The sequence below is a fragment of the Podarcis liolepis genome, assembly GCF_965112155.1.
Source record: "Podarcis liolepis genome assembly, chromosome: W".
NCBI lineage: Eukaryota > Metazoa > Chordata > Lepidosauria > Squamata > Lacertidae > Podarcis > Podarcis liolepis.
In genome coordinates, this window is record NC_139568.1 from 24,089,216 (window position 1) to 24,109,874 (window position 20,659).

Consider the following 20,659-nt stretch of genomic DNA (forward strand, 5'->3'; position numbering starts at 1 on the left):
ATTGTAACAAAGGCTAAAGAAACAATTGAAGAATACTTTAAATGGAATTTAAATGGAGAAACTGCTATAGAGATGGTGTGGGATGCAGGAAAGGCAGTTATGAGGGGTTTTTTGATTCAGAAAAATAGTCACTTAAGGAAAGAAAAAGAGAAAAAGAAAGAACAGATTTTAACACAGATCATAGAAAATGAAAGAAAATTAACTATTAACCCTGATGAGAAGACAGCAAAACAAAAAAATTTAAAGATACTACAAGCCAAATTTTCTACAATAATCAACCAAGAGATTGAATGGAAAATTAAAACGATGAAACAGAAGAACTTTGAATCAGCAAATAGGGTAGGGAAATATTTGGCGTGGCAAATAAGAGAAAGAAGGAAACAAAATGTGATTTGTAAGATAAGGGAAGGAGAAAGGATGGTAGAGGAACCAAAAGAGATAAAAAAGATATTTCAAAAGTATTATAAGGATTTATATAAAAGAGGAAAGGAAACAGATTATGAAATAGATTGCTTCTTACAAGAACACCATCTGCAACAGATCTCAAAAGAAGAAAAAGAGCTATTAGATCAAAACATTACACAAGAAGAGATAAAGGAGGCTATAAAAAAGATGAAATCCGGGAAAGCGCCGGGGCCGGATGGCCTTCCGGCTAAATACTACAAAATATTAAGTGGCCAAGTATCACCAATGTTATGTGAAGTGATGAACAATATAATAAAAGAGGGAAGGATCCCGAACACCTGGAAGGAAGCATATATTACATTGATTCCTAAAAAAGATGTGGATGCTCTGGAAGTGAAGAATTATAGGCCAATTTCGTTATTAAATAATGATTATAAACTGTTTGCTGGCGTAATGGCAGAAAGATTAAAAAAGGTTTTAAACAACAGAATTCATAAAGATCAAACGGGCTTCCTTCCAGGGAGACAACTAAGGGACAATGTAAGAAATGTGATAGACATTATTGAATATTTGGACACCAGAATAGATAAACAGGCAGCCCTGGTATTCATAGATGCCGAAAAGGCATTTGATAATATTTAATGGGGCTTCCTGATGAAAAGTTTGAAATTTATGGGAATGGGAGAAAAATTTAGAAGAGGCATAGAAGCAATTTATCATGAACAAAAGGCAAAACTGGTAATAAATAATACTACAACGGAATTTTTTAATATACATAAAGGGACTAGACAAGGTTGCCCCCTGTCTCCTCTATTGTTTATAACAGTATTAGAAATACACAATAAGAGACTGAGAGAAGCAACAGAGGTTAAAGGAATTAAGGTTGGAAAGAGGAAATACAAAATCAAAGCTTTTGCGGATGATATTGTACTAACACTAGAGGACCCAAAGAATAGCGTAAAAGAAGCCCTACAAATATTTGAAGAGTTTGGTGCTGTGGCAGGACTCAAGGTAAATAAAAATAAAACTAAAATGTTGGTTAAAAACTTAACTAAGGAAGAAACGACAGATCTAGAACAAAGGGCGGGTATTAGGACAGCTAAAAAAGTGAAATATCTCGGAGTGTGGATTACGACAAAAAACATAAATTTATATAACGATAATTACGAGGCCACATGGAGGAATATAAAGAAAGACCTGGAAATCTGGGGGAGGATGAAACTATCCTTTTTGGGGAGGATAGCGGTTGTTAAAATGAATGTTCTGCCCAGAATGTTGTTCTTATTTCAAACTATCCCTGTACTTAAAGGTTTAAAGCAGTGTAAGGAATGGCAGAGAGCCCTGGCAAGATATATCTGGCAGGGAAAAAGACCGCGGATAAAAATGAAAATATTGGTAGACAAAAAGGAAAGAGGAGGCTTTTCCTTACCGGACTTGAGTCTATATTATGAAGCCGCGTCTTTATTGTGGCTAAAAGACTGGATAAGATTGGAAAATAGAGATATAATAGATTTGGAGGGCTTCAATAACAGGTACGGATGGCATTCGTACCTGTGGTACGAAAAGGTGAAGGTTCATAGGGGCTTCCTAAACCATATTTTTAGGGGACCAATATACCAGGTATGGGAGAGAAATAAAAATCTCCTGGAAAGGAAGACTCCCTGGTGGATCTCACCATTAGAGGTGTTAACGATTAGGAAAACAAATATGGAAGAGAGGAATGCCACCTATGAAGAACTTATAAGTAAAACAGAACAAGGGAACAAACTTAGACCCTACGAAGAGATAAAAAACTTATTCACTGGCTGGTTGCAATACCACCAGGTGAATGATTTGTTAAAAGAAGATAAAAAGAAACTGGGCTTTGAAGACAAAAAATCTAAGTTCCACGTGGAGGTAGTTGAAGGTAAAAATAAAATACTGTCTAGGATATATGATATGCTACTGGAGTGGTACACAAAAGACGAGGAGGTGAAGGAGGCAATGATTAAATGGGCAATAGACATCGGCCATAATCTTGACTTTGAATGGTGGGAGGAACTGTGGAACAGTAGTATAAAGTTTACGGCGTGTATGGCACTGAGGGAAAATATCTGGAAAATGATATATAGGTGGTATCACACGCCGGTGAAATTGGCTAAAATGTATAGGTTAAAGAATAAAAGATGTTGGAAATGTGGTGAAGCAGAAGGCGACTTTTATCACATGTGGTGGTCATGTAATAAAGTGAAAGGCTTTTGGGAACTAATTTATAACGAGCTTAAAAAAATACTTAAATACACTTTTCCCAAAAGACCTGAAGCCTTTCTGCTAGGAATGATGGGTAAAGAAATTAGAAAAGAAGATAAGAACATATTTCTTTATGCCACCACAGCTGCAAGAATTATGTTGGCACAAAACTGGAAAACGGAAACCATACCCAGTATAAAGGATTGGCAGGTCAAAATGGTAAACTATGCCGAGCTTGCTAGACTAACAGGTATTTTTTTTTTTAATAATATTTTTATTTGCTTTTTTCTTGATTCCAAGTTCAGATACGTCAACAGTAACACAACAAAAGCATTTTTTTACAGAAAGAAAAGAAAAAAGTTAGAAAAGAAAATAATCATCTTTCTAAAACAACTCTTCATGATCTACTGGACTTCCCCGCGTCTTCCACACTCTGCCTTCCTTGCAATAAAGAAAATAAACAGCAAATTGTAACCTTGTTTCATGTGTTTTTTGTACTTTCCTCCAATTATATTTTTAGTTTAGAGTAATTATTGTTAAGTCTCCTCTTATTCTATCATCAGCCCTAAAAGGTTTTACTCTAAAACTTTGGTCTTTTCATAATTATAACCTAATTTTCACCATTTTTCAAAATTTTTGCTAAAGCCAATTCTTCTAAAACTCAGCAAATTCTCAACATTCATATAACTTATAATGTTTTTGTAAATAGTCCTTAAATTTTTTCCAGTCCTCTTCCATTGTTTCTTCTCCCAGGTCTCGGATTCTGCCTGTCATTTCAGCCAGCTCCATGTAGTCCATCAGTTGCGTTTGCCACTCTTCCAGCGTGGGTAATTCCTGTGACTTCCAATATTTGGCAATCAGAATCCTTGCTGCTGTGGTTGCATATAAAAAGAAAGTTCTATCCTTCTTTATCACCCCCTGGCCGACTATGCCCAATAGGAAGGCCTCCGGTTTCTTGTGGAAGGTATACTTAAATACCTTTTTTAACTCATTATAAATTGTTTCCCAGAAGGCCTTCACCCTTGGGCATGTCCACCAGAGGTGAAAAAATGTTCCTTCAGCCTCCTTACATTTCCAGCATTTGTTATCAGATAAATGATATATCTTTGCAAGCTTGACTGGGGTCATGTACCACCTGTATATCATCTTCATAATGTTTTCTTTCAGAGCATTACATGCTGTGAATTTTATACCGGTGGTTCATAACTTTTCCCAGTCTTCAAACATAATGTTATGCCCAATATCTTGAGCCCATTTTATCATGGCTGATTTAACAGTCTCGTCCTGTGTATTCCATTTAAGCAGCAAGTTGTACATTCTTGAAAGCACTTTGGTCTTTGGTTCAAGTAATTCTGTCTCTAATTTCGATTTCTCCACCTGGAAACCAATTTTTTTGTCCTTTTTAAAAATCTCTTGAATTTGGGCATAGTGTAACCAGTCTCGCACCTTATGTTTTAATTTGTCTAAACTCTGCAGCCTCCAGTTATCTCCAATTTTTTCTATAGACTAACAGGTAGAATACGAGACCAAGATGAACAGAAATTTCAAAAAAAATGGAATAAATATTGGAATTATGTCGGAACCAATTTGTAGAGGAAACTGGCGGGGTTGGAATAAATCTAACAGTGAGTGATTAACTTTTAAGAATAAAAAACAAACAAACGTGATTGTGGAATTTATTTGATACTTACCAAAAGGGTGGAGGGGAGTCCAGGACTCGGCAGAGCCCGAAATATTATGATTTTCTTTATCTTTTTATGATTTTTTGTATAATTTGTGGAAGGGAAATAATAAATTATGTAAATATGTACTCATATGTATACTGATATGTTTAGCGGTATGTCTATTTGTATATTTTCTTTGTGTAATTTGAATAAAAATGTACTGGGGGGAAAAAAGAAAAAAGAAAAAGAGAGAGTTGCATCTACGGAAGCTGTGAAGGTCCTGGGCAAGTCTTCCTGCCAGGGGGAGTCGGTTGCCGTGACAACCAGAGAGGACATCTGCAGAAGCCCCAAGGAGGGGGGTAGTGAGAAAATTGTTGCCCTGACGACCCAGGAATGTCAACAACAAGACTTTCTTACTGTAATAATCGACAGTGGAGCCGCCAACTCGCTGGTGCCATCTAGCAGTCTTTTGAGAAATTGCAGGACAGTAAAAACTCAGAAATTTGTGACGATCGCGGATGGAAGCAGAAAAAGACTAACAGAGACAGGCTTTTTCTTCTCTCCCTTCCTTAAGCATGAAGTCAAAGCTTTTGCGGTAACTGTTTGTTAAGTGTGCATGACCTACTAGTTGATGGTTTTCATGTCTCTTTTGCAGGTGACAAATGTGAATTTTCCAAGGATGGGAAACACGTGTACACAGTGCAGTCTAAAGATAATTTGTTTGCTGTAAATGTGCCTTTTTCCACAGGAGAGGATGACACCAAAGAGGTGAAGGGCCAATGTGTGAATGTGGCGCCTCACCATGGTTGTTCACATATTTGGCACCGACGCTTCACCCATTTGAATTGGAGATATCTTCAGAAAGCACCAGAGCTGACACAAGGGTGCAAATTTAATGTTTGTGACAAATCTTTAGATTGCAATGCATGTAAACAGGCAAAAATTGTGACATGCTCATATCCAAAGTCAGAGAGGCGGACCACACAACCCTTTGAATTAATTCATTCAGATTTGTGTGGACCCATGTCAGTTGAGTCACTGGGAGGATCAAAGTATTCTCTGCTTTTGATTGATGATTTTTCGAGGTCTGCTTGGACCTTCTCTCTGAAAACGAAAGGGGAGGCGGCTAAAATGATCAGGGATTGGATCACTGCATTTGAGGTAACCTTTTCCACCAAAGTTTGTGGTTTTCAAAGTGACAGAGGTTCTGAATTCACTGGTTCTGCTTTACAGGATTTCTTTAGGGAGAAGGGGATTAGCCACCGTTTGACCACTCCTTACTCTCCGCAACAGAATGGGGTCGCAGAGAGAAGGAACAGAACGGTGGAGGAAGCTGTGTCTGCGATCCTTTGGGACGCAGGGCTACCCCAGAAATATTGGTCTGAGGCCTGGCGCTACGTTGTTCATACGCAGAATAGAGTGTACAACTCTAGTGTAGGAAATACGCCGTATTTCTTACTGCATGGAAAGAAGCCCAAGGTACACTACCTCCGTGTGTTTGGTTGTGAGGCTTGGGTTCTTATTCCAAAGGCTCTACGCAAGAAAGGTGAGCCAAGATCTAAAAGAATGATCTTTGTAGGGTATGAGCCTGGCTCAAAGGCCTGGCGGTTTGCGTACCCAAGTGGAAACCAGTCTAGGTTGGTTATCAGCAATAGCGCTGAATTCTGTGAGCAAGCTGTTTGGAAGCGTCTGCACGCTAAACCAGACGTGGCTGTGTCTCTGGATCTGGCTGTGTCTCTGCTTCAGGCTCCTATGCTGTATCAAGCACTGTATCAGGCTCTGACTCTCCCTCTGCCCCTGGCTACGTTTAAGCATCAGGATCAGTTTCAGACAGTGTCTCTGTTTCAGGATCCAGCACTCTATCAAGCACTATTTCAGACTCAGGCTGTGGATCTCGGCTGTGGCTGTGGATCTCGGTTGTGGCTCTAGGCTCCGTCTGTGGCTCTGTCTGTGGCTCTGGCTCTCTTTCAAGGTATGGTTCTGAATGAAGATCTGGTTCTGACTCTGATTCAGGGTCCCATGATGGCTCTTCCTCTGCCTCTGACCCAGCTATGTTTCAGGATCTGGCTCTCTTTCAGGCTCTGGTTCTGAATTAGGGTTTTGTTCTGGCTCTTGCTGTGTCTCTGGCTCTGGCTCCAGCTCCGGCACTGTATCAAGTACTGTTGCAGACTCAGGCTGTGGCTTTAGGCTGTGGCTGCAGCTATGTTTTGCGCTCCGGCCCTGTATCAAGCCCTATTTCTGGCTCTGGCTCTGGCTCTGGCTCTGATTCATGTTCTCCCTCTGACTCTGATTCAGGGTCTCGCTCTGGCTCTGGCTCTGGTACTCTATCAAGGACTGTTTCAGACTCAGGCTGTGGCTGTGGCTGTTGCTCTGGTTCGGGCTGTGGCTCTTTTTCAGGCTCCGGTTCTGAATGAGGGCTTGGTTATGGCACTGATTCAGGGTCTCGCTCTGGCTCTGTCTCTGGCTGTGTCTCTGTTGCACCTCAAACGGTGGTTTGTTGTTGTTGTTGTTGTTGTTGTTGTTGTTGTTGTTGTTATTTTCTTTCTGGGGTGGGAAAAATGTTTAGTTGGGGCGGGGATTATTTTAAGTTTAGCATAATTGTTTCTTGCTTTGTTTTTCTTTTACTATTTTTTTAGGTTATTGTATAGTTTGTATTTTGCTTTTTAAGGGGAAAGGGTCAGGGCTGCCTGGGAGGAGGCCTCAGCCAATAGAATGGCTGGGGCAGGTTCCCTACGGGGGGATGTATTGGAACACCCAGTCTCTGTTATCGCGGGTGGGAGGAGCAGTTGCGCTAAGACAAGACCATGTCTTTACCGAATATCTGGTTCTGACTCTGATTCTGATTATCTGATTGTGGCTTGTTGGGTGTAGTGAAGTGTTAACCTTCTGTGCCTCAAGCCTGAGAGGAGGCGCTTACAAGGGAAGTAAGCCAGGGTGTGACGAAAGCCGCTTGGAATGCTGTGATCTGAGTGGGAACCGAAAGCACTTCAGCCGCTGCACTGAGAGAGAAGGACGCAGAGAAAATGCAGCTTGAATCTGATGGTCTTTATGAATTGTAAACACACTATATTTGAGCAAATAAGGGGATAGTAGGACAGAAGAAACGTGTGGGACTTGTTTACTGCTCTCTCGAACACCTAGAACACCTCCTCAGGCAAGTGTCAAATTTGAGCCAAAGAGTGAGCCTTCCTCACCTGCTGGACCAGGTGTAAGGCCCAAGAGGCACAGCAGGTCAGAGGGGGAAGACACTGAAGGTGATTTAGCTGGATCCAGTGAAGCAGCAGGGTCACCAGGATTCACACTGAGGAGATCAGCGAGGACAAGGAGGCCTCCTGATAGGTACGACGCTTCAGGCGTCTGGGTAGGTTCAGCCAGATGTGAACCTGAATCCTTTGAGGATATTCAGAGTTTACCTGAGGAAGAAGCAGGCAAGTGGCACAGGGCAATGGACAAAGAGATGAAGTCCATGAAAGATCTAGGTGTGTTCTCACTCACAGAGTTGCCACCGGGCAAGCAGGCTGTGAGTTGCAGGTGGGTTTACCGCTTGAAACCCACTGACGCTGGAGAACCACAGTATAAAGCCAGGTTAGTTGCTTGAGGATTTACTCAGAGGAAGGGAATACGCTTCACGAAGGTGTATGCACCAACGTCACGAGCGGAGACTCTGAGAATGCTTTTAGCTTGTGCAGCACAGAGAGGCTGGAAGGTAAACCACTTTGATGTGGATGTTGCCTACCTTAACTCAGATCTCCAGGAGGAGCTGTACATGATTCCTCCTCCGGGGTTTGAGAACTTAAGGCAGGATGTTGTGTGGAGATTGCACAAATCCATCTATGGATTACGTCGGGAAAAGGGGAAGGAGCCAAAGAAGATGGCGGCTGTAACAACTTCTCCTTCGTGAACCCTCCGGATTACAAACCTTTTATTGCCTTTTATAGCCTTTTACAGCCGTCTTTATAGCTGTTTTTATTTGACTTTTAAATTATTTTACCTCTGTTGGAAGTTTTTAATCGTTTCACTTCTATGGTTGGCCTGTCGGGGCCATATACGTATCAACAAGGATATTCAAACCCCCTGCTGAGAAAGCCTGCTGCTGATTAGTAACGCCGCCTTGAAGACTGGGTTATGTTGAGCAGTGGACGAGGAGTAGCAGAGGAGTTGCGTCCATAAAGATAAGTTCTCTTTTATCTCTTTTATCTCCGTTTACCTCTACTTTGAACCTTCGTAGTTAGTGAGTCAGCGACAAATGGGTCATGGCAAGCGACCAAGATCTGCTGAGAAAAGTTGTTCACCTCCAAGAGCAAAGCAGTCAAAGCTTGAATCTCCCCCACCATCTACTAACAATAACAGCAAAACGGAGCAAGTAATTGTTTCTGCGGTCGAAACATACAACCGCTTTTGGCCTCTGCATGATCAAGGAGAGTTGGAAAAGCTAGCTGATCCAGCGGGGGATGGAAGCCATAGGGAAACCCTCCTCCCTGATACCTTAATTACACCTCCGTCACTGAAACGGGAAGCATTAGGGCAAACTGCCCATGAATTAGTACCTGATCAAATACAACTGGTAATCAGGACTTTAAGCTTCATCTTCAAGAAATTGGAGGGGATTTCTTCGTCATTGAATAAACTTACACGGGCCTTTCTAGCTCATCTACCTTCCTCAACTGAGCTATCTAATTTGCATCAATCTCCTGTGCAGCTTGTGAGTACCTTAAAGAGACAACTTGACCAGAAATCTCTCCTTAAGGGCTCAAGATGCAGGCTTCCACTGCCCCAAAGGAATAAGCAATCCTTGATTTTTCAACCTAATAAAATATGTCTATCCATTTTTTCCTGTGACGCCCCCAGACTTAGGTGGAATAACCTGATGATGGCTAAAGGGTACCTACGTGATTTGTTAAATATTCCTTTTTCCCGGATAGATCTTCTATCTGTAGTACCCCTAAATGCCACGCCCTGGCCAAGGAAATTTATGCTCTCCTTCCAGTCTGCAAGGATCCCACATCTTCTTGCAAGACAAAAAGATCGGCTGGCACCCTGGGAGATTGTAACAACAAGAGTCTTTAAGGACACGAGTGTTAAACCTCTTTTCCCCAACATTTTAACCGGCAATGAACGCCCGTTTCCTTCCTCTGTCCCTATAATAAAGGGAAAAACACCTAGCCGGGTACCCCCTGTTCCACCTGTGACCGCAAGTGACCATCTAGCTAAGCTGAGGAGTGATCCAATTGCAAGCGGAGATTGGAATATCCCTGAAGAGAGAAATCTTATCTCCTCTTATGGAAAACTCCCTTCGGAAGAACAGCAGGCTATTCTCGATAGATTGGATCTACTCAAACAAAGACTCCTATCGCAAGGGGACCCCTCTATGCCGATGAGAGAGGAGAGCAGGTGCTCCACGTCCCACAAGGCGTCTCCATCAAATACCTTGATAATTTCTCAACCTGTTACTTTGTTACCCCCTACTGATCTGAATCAGCAGTCACCTGTTGAACAACAGCACCATTCTACCGTGGAGGAAGTTGATAAACTCAATACTCCCGTTTCAGACCTTATGCCCAATCAAAATATGGAGGTTGATGATTCCTTTGCCTCAATGCCTGAGCTAGAATCATCCCTGCCTGAAGATCACCAGGAAATGACTACGCATGCACCATCCCCACGTTCACGTCCTTCTATACATCTGCGTGATAATTCTTCCCCATCTGCGCAGCAACTACAAGTGATGGCTGGAACACCTCTTAGCGCTACCCTGGTTAAGACTGACAACTCCGACGGATCTACTAGTATAGCCCATCAAAGACTTGCTACTACTCACCTCAATGAACAGCATCCAACCTCACCAACTTTGCCTAATTCTTCCTCCCCGGCAAAACCCTTCCTGCCTGTTAATGTTACCAAATCATGGATTCAATCAACACAGAAGAAGACCTTATCCACACAAACTAAAATTACCGATTTTCTTATAGGTCCTCGTTCTACCTCCAAGAACCCATTAAACAACTCAAAGTGACAATTACCGGGACAGCACAAGGACCCGACACTATCAATACTTAGCTGGAACATCGCTGGTTGGAGAACCAAAAAATCAGACCCCGAATTCAGGAAGTACATAAACTCATTTAATATCATTCTATTCCAAGAAACGTGGGATGAGGAAGAGATTATCATAGATGGCTTCGATCTTCTAACACTTCCGGCCTCCCCTTCCTTGAAAGGAGGTCGCCCCAAAGGGGGTCTTTTGATTGGGATCTCACTCCAACTTCGCGCCAAATTCACTCTGGTACGGGCTTCCCCACCTTTTGCTCTATCTGGACTGATCACAGAAGGGAAGTCCTCATTACTAATTACTAATGTTTATCTCCCCCCCGAAGGCTCAGCATCTGATCTTGATTGGAGATGGGAATCATTTGAAAATCACCTATTGTCATGTCATACCAAATGCCCTAACTCGTATTCCTTAATTGGGGGAGATTTTAATGCTCGTATTGCCACTAATTGGGACCTACTAACCAAGTCCAAATGGTGGACTCCCCCATGTTTGGACAACTTTGACTTGGAACATACCAGAATTAGAACTTCAAAGGACAACAGAGTAAACAAAGCAGGAGTGACCCTTTACCAAATGGCCATTCGCTTGAATCTAGTATTCTTGAACGGCACCTTCCCCCCCGATATACCGGGGGAGTTCACTCACCTGGGACCAACATCTAACAGTGTTATCGATTACTGCTTGATCTCCGCAAATTTGGCCGTTAATGTACTTTCCTTCCAAGTTGAAAATCAACATTTCAGTGATCACCTTCCAGTAGTGACCACTTTGTCATTGTTCCGGCGCCAGAAGGACTATAAACACTCAGTCCTTCTGGAAACCTCATCATCGGTCCAAATAAGAGGGATCAAATGGTCGGAGGCTGTGGCCCAAAAATACCAGGATTTTTTCCATAGGGAAATCACTGCCTATCTACCTCAAATAACTACTGATTTACAAGATTCCAAATCGGTTTTGAAACTTTTTAACCTTCTTACAACAAACCTTACCACTTTTTTTACATCACCTCCTCAAAAGGCGAAAGTGGCGCATTGCAGTGCTGGGGCCCCTTGGTTTAACACCTCTTGCAAACAAGCAAGATCCCTTCTTCGTTCCATCTATAATGAATACAAAAACTCTAATGCCCAAGCTCTACCATCCTCCTATTTACAAGCCAAAAGAGCATACAAACAGACTTTAAAGCTAGCCAAACGCGAGTGGCATCAAAAGTGTTGGCGAGCCTTGATAGCGGCCTCTAGATCCCGCAGACCACAGGAATTTTGGGCTCTGATAAACATAAGAGGAAGGAAGTACCCACTGACGATTATCCCTGCGCCCACATGGGAAAAATTCTTGAGTAAATATTTCTCCTTGGCAGAGGAATCCAACTCATCCACGGAATTCCGAGCCGACCATCTACCTTTGTGGCCCTCTACCGACCCAGACCTGATAATGGACTTGATATTAGATCTGAAAACGGGCAAAGCCCCCGGGCTGGATCTAGTCCCTGCTGAGGCTATTGTTGCGCAACCGAGGTGGTGGGCTGAAATTCTGGCCAAAGTCTTTGACGCAATTAATTCTACGGGGCTTATCCCTAGGTCATGGAAGGAGGCCATGATCGTGCCAGTCCATAAAAAGGGTCCCCCTGCTGACCCGGAGAACTATCGGAACATCAGCCTTTTGTCTATCATCGGGAAAATCTATGCAAAATTTTTGCTGTCTAAGCTGTCTCATTGGGCAAACGACTCAAATCTGATTGGCCATGAGCAAGCGGGCTTTAGGAACAATTACTCGACCTCTGACCATATGGTAATTATGTATCATCTTGCCAGAAAATATTCTGCCCCGAGGCGGGGGCGCCTATGCGTCGCTTTCATAGACCTAAAGGCCGCCTTCGACAGTATCCCAAGAAACTGTCTATGGAAGAAACTAGAGAGATGGGGCATAGATAGAAGACTGTTATGGCTTATAACCCAATTACACCACGGGTCGTCGGCTAGAGTGAGACTCACACCTGCGGGAAACCTATCCAACGAGGTCCCAATAAATAGAGGTGTGCGCCAAGGCTGCATTTTGGCTCCACTCCTCTTCAACCTGTTTATTAGTGATATGAAGCTCTTTCTGAATGAGTCTCAAGCCAACATTCATGCCCCCCGCCTAGCCGATTTTCGCTGCCCTTTGCTCCTATACGCCGATGATGCAGCGATCCTTTCCTACTCTAGAGTCGGTTTATGCAGAGCTCTAAAGATTTTTGCGGCTTATTGCAAACTCAACCATCTGATAATTAATCATGGGAAATCTAAAGTCCTGGTCTTTACCAGGTCTCGGAAAACTTACAGCTGGAAATTAGATGGAGTCCAATTAGAACAGGTTTTCAAATTTAAATACCTGGGAGTCTTTTTTCACTACAACCTAAGCTGGAAGCCACAGATACAGTATTTACTAAACAAAGGGAAAACAATACTTTATGCTCTACTCCAATTTTTTGCGGCTGACGGAGCCTCCCACATCCCCTCTGCATTGAAGGTATACCACGCAAAAGTGGTTTCCACCCTCTGCTATGCTGCCCCGCTCTGGGCCCCTGGGTCCAATTTAACATCGCTGGAGACATTGCAGAATCAGTTTCTCCGTCGCCTCCTGAAACTCCCCATGTGTGTGAGCAACGCAGCCATACGTCTGGAGTTAAGGATTGCAACATTGGAGACTGTCATCTGGAAGCGAGTCTTTGGCTATTGGCTGTCCAGCTGGCATAGGCTTCCCGACCATTACCTTTTTCAGTGCCTCTGGCGGGACGAATTTGTTAATCCGTGGGTAGGAAAAATCCATGCCAAACTTCTGAGCATCGGAATTTCCCCAGCGGACTCCCTAAAGATGAACTTACGCTCAGCTAAAAGCCTCATTGAGCAAAGATTAGCAGACATTGAAAATCAACACAACCTTGCCAGAGGTGGGGGTGTCTGCTCCCCCAGGTATCACGGAATAACCCCACCACTTGACCTTCCATCATACATGTCATCTCTTTCATCAGTACCACACCGACTTGCATTTATTCGTGCAAGGTTCAATGTCCTTCCATCGAACCTGCTGAGCCACAGATTTTCCAAGGGTTTGGTGTCTCCGCTATGCGTGTGTGATGGGAAAACTGTTGAATCTCTTCCACATATAATGTTCAACTGTCCCCTACATACCATAGCCAGGACTAAATTCCTGGGCCCTGCTTTACTGCGCTTGGTTAGCAGGCCTGTTGAGTCACACGCCGCACTGCTTTTGCAGGATACAGATCCTTCTGTTACTCTGCAGGTGGCGAGATTCCTGAATGCGGTTATCTCACACGCAAAAACCACCAAAAAACAACAACAACATCAAAATCTAATCGGACAGTTACGATGAGAGTGCATGTCGGATCTCGTCTTCAGTTTTCCTTTTCTGTGAACCGTCCCTTGGAGCTCTCCGGGCCACATCCTGTTACTTGGCTCTGCCCAATGACCCACCCTTGCATCGCAGTGCTCACCTCCTGTTGTCAGATATTTCGGTTTTTAAGCCTTTGTGCTTTTTTAAGTTTGTACATATTTTATGGGCTAATAGCCGTAAATAAATAAATAAATAAATAATATGGATTACGTCAATCTGCCAGAAACTGGAACATGTGCCTGAATGAAGCCTTAGAAGAGCTAGGTTTCAGGAGAAGTGTTGCTGATAGTTGCTTTTATTTGAGAGGATCAGGGGCAACACAAGAGTATTTGCAGATCTGGGTTGATGACTTTTTCTCAGAGACAGATGAACAGGCAGAGAAGTTTGCCAAAGAGCTAGGGAAACGGTTCAAGCTTAAACAGCTTGGTGCTGTCAAAACCTACCTAGGTGTCAGTGTTGAGCGTGCACAGGATGGAAGCTTCTTGCTCAGCCAGAGAGGCAAAATTGAGCAATTGCTTCAGAACATGAGGATGAGTGATTGTGCAGGAGTGAGAAGTCCTATGGAGACTAGTTTTGTAAAGGACAGCCAGCAAGTAGAACGCGCTGTGTTCAAAAATACTGAAGTGTTTCAGTCAGCCCTAGGGAGTTTGTTGTACTTGTCCCAGTGGAGCAGACCTGATATAGCATTTGCTGTCAATCTGCTCAGCAGGGAAGCTTCAAACCCTAGTGTGCAAGCCTGGAATGGCATCAAGAGAGTTCTGAGGTATTTGCAGGAAACCAAAGACTTTTGTCTTAGGTTGCCGGCACAAGGAGAAGTCAAACTGACTTGTCTTGTGGACTCGGATTGGGCTAATCTTGAGGATCGCAAGTCTGTGTCTGGCCTAGTGGTGAAGTTTGGGAACTCAGTAGTTGCATGGAGGTCTAAGAAGCAAAGTCTTATAGCGCTCTCATCCACTGAGGCTGAGTTTAGTGCTCTTTCAGAGGTGTGCAGAGAAGTAGAGGTCTACGCTTGCTTAGTGCAGGAACTCTGCGAAGTGGATTGTCTGCCGATACGTGTTTTCGAGGACAATCAACCATGCCTGCATTTGGCATAGTCAGGTCAGTTCAAGGCTAGAACTAAACACCTAGACATTCGCTTTCGGAATGTGTGCCAGAGCGTTCAGGAGGGATTAGTTGCGCTGAAGTATTGTCCCTCTGCCAAGAACCTAGCTGATGGGTTCACGAAGCCACTCACCTTCCAAAGACATGGGGAGTTTTGCGAAGGTCTGGGTTTGGGACGACCAAGGGTCGATTCTCCCCTCAGGCGCGAGGCAAGAGGGGGTGTTGGGTGTAGTGAAGGGTTAACCTTCTGTGCCTCAAGCCTGAGAGGAGGCGCTTACAAGGAAAGTAAGCCAGGACGTGACGAAAGCAGCTTGGAATGCTGTGAGCTGAGTGGGAACCGAAAGCAGTTCAGCCGCTGCACTGAGAGAGAAGGACGCAGAGAAAATGCAGCTTGAATCTGATGGTCTTTATGAATTGTAAACACACTATATTTGAGCAAATAAAGGGATAGTAGGACAGAAGAAACGTGTGGGACTTGTTTACTGCTCTCTCGACACACCCCGCTGTCTACTTCCGCTAATTACTTTACAATCTACAGAGGCTCCCAGGGGAAGCGTGGCTGGGCGCCGAACAATAAAGCAATAAATCTATCGAACATGGCTCTCTATCAAGGGCTGTTTCAGACTCAGGCTGTGGCTGTGGCTGTTGCTCTGGTTCTGGCTCTGGCTCTTTCTCAGGCTCTGGTTCTGAATGAGGGCTTGGTTCTGGGACTGATTCAGGGTCTCGCTCTGGCTCTGGCACTCTATCAAGGACTGTTTCAGACTTAGGCTGTGGCTGTGGCTCTGGCTCTGTTTCCATTCTTACAATGGAATGTACACAAAACCATAATCCTTTCTATATAAATTTTCCAATACATTCTGAAAACATAATAAATCCTTAATTGTTGTCCACCTCCTTTTAATTCCTTTATCACTCGAATGCTAGCACGGAATCAAAACTATTATTGTATTTTTGAACATATCTTGTAGAACCATCCCATTTTTCTGCAAATTTTTGCTTTGAGATTCCTCTGAGTTTGCTAGTCAATTGAGCCGTCTCCACCAATTCCTGTAATTTGATTTGCCAATCTGTTATTTTTGGAGCCTTGTGATCTTTCCATCCCTTGGCCACAAGTATACGAGCTGCTGCGGTTGCATACAAGAATACCTCTTTTAGATTTTTTGGGATCTCTTTATCTAAAATACTTCATAGAAATGCCTCCGGTTTTTTCGTAAAAGTTATCCCCATCATCGTATATTCCCCCCCCCCCCAAAAAAAATATTAATCTTTTCACACGTCCACCACATGTGGCTCATGTCACCGTTATTTCCTCCACATCTCCAACAAGCATTCGCCATTTTTTTATACATTCTTGATCATCTGGAAGGAGTGAGGTACCACCTATGAGCCATTTTCATCATGTTCTCTCTTATATTATAGCTGGCTGTAAATTTCAAATTTACATTCCATCAGTTTTCCCCATCTTTTAGCATAATTGGACGGCCCACATCTTGGGCCCACTTTATCATTGAAGCCTTAACCTCCTCATCCATTACTTCGCAGTCTAAAAGAAGTCTATACATTTTTGCGATTATTTTGGTTTTACTATTCAGTAGTTCTCTTTCAAATCTTGAAGGCTCCTTTTCAAAACCTATCTGCTTATCCTGTCTGAACACTTCATTTACCTGGAAGTAATCTAGCCAACTAGAAAAGTGATCTTTTATTTTCTCATAACTTATCAATATTAGTTCACCCTCCTCCCTGTTACGATATTGAAGCAATGCAGCCGCGAGCTGCTGGTAGCTTGAAAACAAAACATAATGGGAATGTTGGGACTGTTCCGTGGGAAACAGAGGGACAGTCAATTCATAGTGCAGAGGGCACCGGAATTAGCTCAGAGTGTAATATGAGCTGGACAGGAACTGTTTGTTCTCTCTCGACTGCAGGAGTATGAAGAGAGCAGTCATGTTTTCTGTAATGCTGCAAAGACAGAAATAAAGGCATGTAAATACGTTTCTGTCTATCTCTTTCCCCTGCCCGGGGGGGGGGCAGGAAAGAGGGGGGGTGTTCTTCTCACGCTGAGAAGGATCACCTATCGCGACCTCTGCCTGGATCTTGCTGGGAAAGCAGACAGGGAGGTCAACAGGAGACCAAGCCGGGTGCCTGGGAGAGTTGCCAGTTTATCCTGATAAAGGCTTGATTCCTCACACTCCCCCCCCCTTAATATTGTGTTATACGTTATCCAGTTCTCTTTGATGTTGTTGCTTTTTTAACAGCGATTGCTTCTAGTGGAGATTTGCATCTTGGGGTTTTCTGTTCCAAATATCTTTCGTATTTTCCCCATACCTTATATATAGCATTTCTTATTATATGATTTGAAAAACTCCTATGCGTCTTTATTTTCCCATAATTAAGATAGCCATGCCACCCAAAACGGGTGTCATGACCTTCTAGATCTAAAATATCCCAATTTTTTAATAAATACCAATCTTTCAACCAGAGAAGACATGAGGCTTCGTAATATAGCTTCAAATCCAGTAGCCCGTAGCCACCTCTTTCTACAGTATCTATTAATATCTTATGCTTTACTCTTGGTCTTTTACCCTTCCACAAAAATTTAGAAATTTCTTTTTGCCACTTGTTGATACTGCTGGTCTTTGCTGTAATTGGAATCGTTTGGAATAGAAAGAGTAGCTTCGGTAAAACTATCATTTTAATTACCGAAATACGGCCCAGGAATGATAAATTTAACCTTTTCCATGTCTCCAGCTGTCTTTTGATATCTTTCCAACAATTGGGATACTGCCAGGGAGACAAAGTCCATCATGGCCCCAAGCCGTCTGCCGGACGATCCATCGATCTCCCGTAAGCACGCAGTATCAGCAATTAGCGACATGAGTTTCTAGAAATATCTTGCCACATTATAGAGCTCATGCACACTCTATCAGCAGATAATGCACAGCAAAAGTCACACTCAGGAGAGCATTATTTACAAGTTTTATTCAGCGTTGATCAGAACAAAGAAAGACATGACTGCCTGCGTCAGTGTCTCCAGAGACAGAGAGTGAGAAAACGAAAGCAAAAGACACAACAGAAACATCCTGTGAAAACAGGAAATACGTAGGCTGTGACACAAACATCCTGCTCCCTTTTAAGGTGGAACGGAAATATCCTAACATCCTCCCCCTTTCCGTGTAACCTGTAGTACCTGTGGTTCAACCCAATTGCAACCTTTGTACGTAAACCTTAAGTTGTTCTCTGTTAACAACCTTAGACAACAGATCAGCAGGAATTTCATTTCCTGGAATGTAGGACACCTGAATGAGTCCTTTCTGAATACACTCTCTTGCACGATGTAGCTTAATCTGCAAGTACTTGGTTCTTTGCTTGCAACTCTCTGAGTTCAGCAAAGCCAAACACGATCTATTGTCTTGATACACTTGTACAGGACATTTCACAGAAACTCTGATGTCCTTAAACAGTTGCATCAACCATTCACAATCCATGAGTGAAAATGACAGAGCATTGAGTTCTGCTTCACAGGAACTTAGGCTTACTGTCGTCTGCTTCCTGCACAACCAGTCAAACAGGCAGTGGTTGTACATGTAGCATACTCCAGAAGTGCTAGTACCATCCGTGGTGTCACTTCCAAAACTTGCATCTGCAAAGATTTCAAGACCTCCAGTCTTCTGACTGGTGAACCTCAGCCTGTAGTGCAAAGTCCCTTTCAAATAGCGGGCTATGCGCTTCAGAGCTTTCCAATCCTGAACAGTAGGATTGTTAGCATGTCTGCTAAGCAGGTTAGTGCTTACAGCTATGTCGGGTCTTGAACATCTAGCAATGAAATTCAACTTGCCTAGAATGCATCTGTACAGTGTAGTGTCAGAAAACACTTCAGCAGTACTGTCTACCTGGTAACCTGTCACCATCGGTGTGTCTGCTGGGTTTGCATCAAACAAATTCAACCTGGTTAATACATCAGCAATTTTCTGTGTTTGGTGTACCAGAAAATTACCTGCTTGGTCCCTCTCCACCTGCAGAGAAAGATAGTTGGATACCTCACCAAGATCCTTCACGCCAAAGTGCTCCTTCAGCTGAGCTAGTGTGCTTTGATACAAAGCCTGATTCTTCCAAAACATCAGAAGATCATCAACAAAACATAAACAATACAGTTTGTTTTGCCCCTCCTCCTTGACAAACACACATGGATCAGCTTTGCCCTGGTGAAAACCTAGAGAAAGCAATGTCTCAGTGAGCTTTGTGTTCCAACACCTGGCACTCTGCTTGAGACCTGTCAGGGAACTGCCATCGGAGCCAAGAGTGGAGGTAAGGCTCCCCGACCATGCAGGAGAAGGGACCAGTAGAGGGAGAGAGAACACTCCCTTTGGGGAAGGTTATCAGCGTGACACCGGGGAGGAAGGGGATCAGGGAAGGACTTAGGAGAGAGGGCTCCAAGACTCTTCCACAGAGACCAGCGGGGAGAGTCCAGGACCTCCGCTGGCTACGCCTACTCTGCGCAGAAAGCTTCCGCGCAGGGAGGCTAGGCGGAGACTGGGCGTCAAGGAATTTTTATGTTGGAAGAAATTCAGGAAACGCCCACTGATGGATTCTGCCAGCGACTGACACAGCCATGGAGAAAGGGCTGTCCAGCCAGGGAAAGGTTTAGCCAGGCAACGTTGCCTAGAACTTCAGCATCCTTTACGCACGAGCAACCCCAATTCCCATTACAGCAATCCGTCAGTCCCTGACGTTGCTCGCGCACCACGACCGGACAGGCAGCATCATGAGTCAAACCGGAGGAGCAGGCGCCGGAGAGGGAGCAGCGGCAGCGCCAAATCTGGAGGAGAGAAACCGAGATTTGGAAAAGCAGCTTGCTGTGTTAGAGGCGCGGCTAGATGAACGGAGGACTCAGGATGCCCGGGGAAGGCCCACCCCCATCGCAAAGAAGGTACCGGGACTGGTGCACAAGTTTTGGGGGAACCCAAGAGATTATAATGCATTCAGGACGGAGGTACAGTACGCACTGGAACTGCAGTATGATGACTTTGCTGACGATGAGGGGAGAGTTGCTTACGTTATCGGGCATCTTCAGGACGCTGCTAGGGAATGGATCCGGCCAATAATGGCAACGCAGGATGCTGCCCTAAAGGATCTTCGAAAATTTTTTGGCGCCATGGACGCCATGTTCGCAAGTGGAGTGGAGCAGAGTGTGACGCGCAGGGAACTAATGGCGTGCAAACAAGGGGGCCAGACAGTTAGAGAGTACTGGTCGCGTTTTGCTATGCTTATCCATAAACTGGGGTGGGAACTGAGCTCGGAACCAGTGCAAATGCTGTTTGAGGAAGGCTTATCCCCCTCAGTGAAAGACGAACTTTCCCGTGCGCCCCGCCCTCAGTCGATGGATCAGCTGACTAAGGCTGTGCTTGCGATTGGAGTACGGCAAGAAGCGCGCGCTCAAGAGAAACGGGAGTGGAGAGGAGAGCGTTGGCATGACAACCGCATTCCTGAAATACCAGAGCCACTTTCCCAGCCCGAGGAACCAATGGAGATTGGGGGGGCACGAGCGCGCGGGGTTTCAAACTCCAACGAAGGACGAAAGAAGGAGGGGAAAGAGGGAAAAACAGCCAAGAAGTGTTTCCTCTGCCTACAGCCAGGGCATTTTGCCAGGGTCTGCCCTCAAAGGAAGGCAAGGCAAGGAATGGTGGGGGCTGCTGACTGTGAGGAGGAGGGCGCTAAGGAGCAGGGAAACGCCAACGCTTGGCTGCCGATCAGCGGGCACAGCAGCCAGGCAAGCAACCAGTAAAAGTGCCCAAGCCAGACCCCCCCCCCAAGCAGCCAT

At 44.2% G+C, this 20,659-nt stretch overlaps 2 long non-coding RNA genes across 2 annotated transcripts in view; one reads left to right on the forward strand and one right to left on the reverse strand.

Moving 5' to 3' along the window:
* Positions 1–20,659, reverse strand: part of LOC310697737 — an 895,058-nt gene that overhangs the window by 867,396 nt on the left and 7,003 nt on the right. Inside the window, exon 4 of the long non-coding RNA XR_014521179.1 lies at positions 17,955–19,111. This is a non-coding gene — a long non-coding RNA (uncharacterized lncRNA). The remainder of the gene's footprint in view (positions 1–17,954; positions 19,112–20,659) is intronic.
* The window catches only part of LOC310697740, an 873,530-nt gene that overhangs the window by 651,862 nt on the left and 201,009 nt on the right, over positions 1–20,659 (forward strand). The gene's annotated exons all lie outside the window — the stretch shown is intronic.